The following is a 4,751-nucleotide window of genomic DNA, read 5'->3' on the forward strand; positions in this document are numbered from 1 at the left end:
GGTGAAGATGATCCTATGAAGTCTACTTGTTTGCTAACTGTCAACATTAAGTTAAAACAAAATTCTTATCATCTCTGCTCACAGCTGTACCTTCAGACGATGTCACTGATGCCTCGAAAACGTTCTGACTTTTAATGTAATGGTTCATATTTAAATTCCATAAAAAAGACATTGTTAAAGATTATGTAATTTTCCAAATGAATCACTGCAAATGTTTCCTATATTATTCCTTTATCATAAAATACTTTCACTTTCGCAGCTCAAAATATCAACTTCTCATATTTACAACTTGTAGATGATTCGTACTACTCCGTTGCTGATAACATATTTAGGTATTACGTTGTTCTGCGTCGAATATTCAGTTAATGCAATACAAAAGGTCAAGTATGTACATGATTATAGATAAAATGTTATCAGCAGAATAGTAAGAATTTTACAAAATTCAAATGAAATCGAAAATAATTAGCAGTTACTCCCAATATTATTTAAATAGTATTGCAATCGTTATTTGAATAATGTATTCGAATACATAACGATAAATTATTCAAGCGGCTATAAAAATTAACTTCCTATGAATAATGAATAGTTATTATCCAAATAAAATTTTCAGCCGAAATAAATACGAATAAATAGTTTGAATAAATATTTATTCGGAATCATTCTTGCGGAAACATAATTTAATTTTGGTGGTCGGAAAATATGAAGGTACAATATTCTGCATTTGACGCAATTTTGGATACCGTGTTGGATTCTGTCATATGGGAATAAAAAAAGGATAGTATTGCCAATAGTCTTGTTAATAGTAGTAGTAACTTGGTAATAGAGTAATATTCGTTGCACTATATATTTTTACGATGAGATGAAAGCAAAGAATCCTTCAGTTTTCTACAGAGTATATCTCCTGAAAGGTGATGTGAGTCTGTCGGATTTGGGTCTTTCGCAAGAACATAGAAATCTACTTTAAGAGAAAGAAAACATAGTGTTTCACGCCGCGGCCACTGTGAGATTCAACGAGCCATTACACGTGGCTGTTAATGTGAATACGAAAGGTACTACTCGTGTCATTGAACTTTGGAACGAACTGAGGCATCCGATTAGCTTCGTCCACGTTAACACCGCTTATAGTAATGCGAATCTACATGAGATCGAGGAAAAAGTTTATACGTAAGGATAAGTTATACGCGGACATTGTTTCGTGGTTTAGAAATATTACATTTATAATTATATCATGAAGATTATGTTCACTTATTATTGACTTTGCTGTACAAGCTGGAAACCTTCGAAGGTATGTGTGACAAATTCGACAAAGCGTCCATCAACCAAATAGAAGAAAAGATTTTGAAAACTTATCCAAACACATACACATTCAGGAAGAATTTAGTAGAGCAGATCTGGCAGTTGCGATAGTACGGCCAAACGTAATTGGTGCCTCTTTGGAAGAACCATGTCCTGGTTGGATAGAGAATATTTCTGCATTAACAAGTACTTTCATAGATATATTCCGATAGTAATTTTTCAATACTCTTTACATTTCCTAAAATTGGAGTTAATCGATTTGTTTGTGAGAGGATAAATGAGAGGCTCTCCACTAGATCATCATTATTAAAGTTCAAATTTGTTGTTGCTCACAATTACGAGAATTTTTACCAATCTATTTAGCGGTACATTTCTGGTAATCAAAAATCACAAATAATTTCTAAGCCAGTTTAATGTTACCAGGTACCTTTGTGCTAATTGGCAGAGGATGTGCAACAGCGATACGAGGTATAAGAGAGGTCAGATTGGATCTAGTGCCTGTCGATTTCGTAATCGACATGATAATATGTACAGCATGGCATGTCACGCTACATCGTGATCGTGAAGTCAAAGTATACAACTGCACGAGTAACGCATGCCCTTTTAAGTAATATTTCTTACAAATATTTTTCAACTAACGTTATTCGATTGCTAGAGTATTCCAAAAGTTTCAGATTATTTAAGTAACGTGGACAATAGAAGAGCAAACAAACAGAGAAGATCTCAATATGTCATTAGTTTAGAAAAATAGCGAAACAATATAATATTTATGTCATTTCCATAATATTTCCTGAGATACTCGTATGATAATAAACTTTGCTTTAAGTATAATTCTAGTAATTAATAATAATGTTAGTGTTTCAATTGACAAGGTGGGGTCAGATGATAAATGCTATACTAAAATGTAGCACAGAAATGCCACTGAACGATACACTATGGTACCCAGATTGTTCACTTATAGCTAATAGGTATATTCATCACGTTCTGTGTGTAACTCCGCGTGTTTTGCCTGCGGTCGTCATAGATATCTTCTTAAGACTTCGAGGTAGTAAACCAATGTGAGTGTTCCATCGATTGTCAAACAACATGCCAATCGTTCTGGGATAATCTCTGACTTCATCTATGATAATAATTAAAAATAATATTTCAGAATGATGAAACTTCTGAAAAATGGCAACAAGCTGTTCTCATCGGTAAAATATTTCACCATGCACGAATGGACTTTTCAAAAAGATAACTGTTCCGACCTGGCGAGGAAGGTGAAAATGTTCAACGACAGCGATATGGTCAAACTAGATTTACGGGCTATGAATTGGGAGAAGTATGTTGCAATTTACTATATGGGAATTAGGAAATTTATTCTGAAACAAGATTTTAAGTCAACGATTATCGAGATGTGTATAAAAGCATCTTCATATAAAAAAATAGGAATTAATATAAATACATATATTTTCGGTTATTTCAGGTTGTACTGGATACATCAGATCACCAAAATGTCCGGTATAACGATCTTACTATGGATAATATACTGTATTGTGTACTGACTATTTGAACGTTACGTTTTTCCCGTTTAAGCAAAAACAATATAAATACAATTTTACGAAGATGGGGCTTATAATCCGTTTCATTTTGTCTTTTCACCTGCCCTATTTCTAAATAAATTCATTTGTGACATTGTTTAGGATGGATGCACGTATTTATATTCACAATCAATCAGTAACTTACACAATTTTTAAACGAAGAGGTTCACGAAATTTCGAAATGCGTTTGCGCGTATTCATTGGCGCACTCCTTTTATCATTACAAATGTCGAATAACATACGAATGAGGGAAGGCATATTTTAACGGTTTCTATCCTTTTGCAAATCATCATACGGAGGGTTTCTAACCTGAGACGTCTTATTTTATAGAATTTTCCGAAGTCCAGATTTGTCAATTTATCTGAAAAATCATTATATATCTTTCTATATGCGAAAAACCTGCTTTCCGTACCTCCGTGTCTCTTCTTATCAATGATATCCAACTTCTCACGGGTTCCAAGGGCACGTATTTCCTTTCTAATGACCTTGCGGATCATCTCGCGTAAGAAAATGTAAAATTCGAACGCCTGGGGCGACCGCCTGTCCTACTTTACCTTCGCCTGTGGAAGGAGAAATCGTAGATAACGACTAGAAATGATGTGTGGTAAACTACTATATGTAAACTACTATTATGTTATAATGTCGAAAATCCGAACTCCAGGTGATTTGTATTTTGTAGGAATATTTGAACTTTATGAACGTGAATTTTCATGAAAATGGTGTAACATTTTACAACAAAACTTAACGATATCATTCGGTGAGATTTAATTACTTAGTGATAAATTATGCACAGAAACATACACAGTATGTACATATATTGGAATTGGAAGAATTACAAAAGTTTGTAATTACCAATTACAAAAACGAAAAAAAATTATACGTGGTACTAAGAACTAAACAAAGATTAAGCAATTATTTACTATTCAGTAATGCATATTGAACGATTGATGTATAAGCTGAAACTTACAAGGAACATATTCTCTATATCCTTGATATCTTGAGTCGAGCGGTGGACGTAAACAAGTACACGAGATAAAGAAAGATTTTAAAGGTCAATGTGACTTGTGAGATGTGAGAATACTACGATCTTGAAATGACCCTCAATCTTTAAACCTGCTGTAACAGCAACAAACATTTCTTTGATCAATGCTGAAGAAGTTCTCAGTTGTTGTAACAAATACTAAATATTCAATGAATAGATACTACAACGATATAAAATCATTATTACAGTTAAATTGATATCGTAAATATATTATTTATTCTTAATACTTAGGGTGTTCACTGTTTAAACCTTATTCATGTTTTTGATTGAAGTGAACACTTTTGAAGATAACAGCGTCACTGAATTGTACATACATAATATATTATCTATACACGTTATTATACTATACATGCATATTATATTATGGAATTGCTACCTACTTCGGCTTATAGAAATGATGAAAAAGAGTTATTTGTAAATTATTCTTGATACGTTATATTTTCTGCTCAATAGTTCTTATGAAACAATTAATTACATATGTTACAATTTTCACACCTTTCATTCCATAAACATACAAACAATATCAATATATGTATTATATTGTGAAATATAGCTACTATTTTATAATTTAGTATTTTTATGTACCTCGTGGTACCCTTTTAATGTGCGTTCTAAAGTAACGTATTTCAACGAAGCTTTTATTGAACGGAATCTAAAATATTTATTCATCGAGAACACCTTTTAAGGAAGTTCCCACAGACAATATTTCTTTCCATAACAACTCCACAGGAACAGATATTTTCTTAAACGGACATATAAGTACGAACAGAATTTTTTAGGAAATGAAAGTTAACTGCTTATTTTCGATCCTGTTCTCAGTAGATATAAAAGCG

General features: G+C 32.5%; 1 pseudogene; it reads left to right on the forward strand.

Moving 5' to 3' along the window:
* The first annotated feature begins 859 nt into the window (after positions 1-859).
* LOC100746315 lies at positions 860-2,894 on the forward strand (annotated as a pseudogene).
* The last annotated feature ends 1,857 nt before the right edge of the window (positions 2,895-4,751 follow it).

This window comes from Bombus impatiens, unplaced genomic scaffold (genome assembly GCF_000188095.3).
Source record: "Bombus impatiens unplaced genomic scaffold, BIMP_2.2 scf_1107, whole genome shotgun sequence".
Classification (NCBI taxonomy): domain Eukaryota; kingdom Metazoa; phylum Arthropoda; class Insecta; order Hymenoptera; family Apidae; genus Bombus; species Bombus impatiens.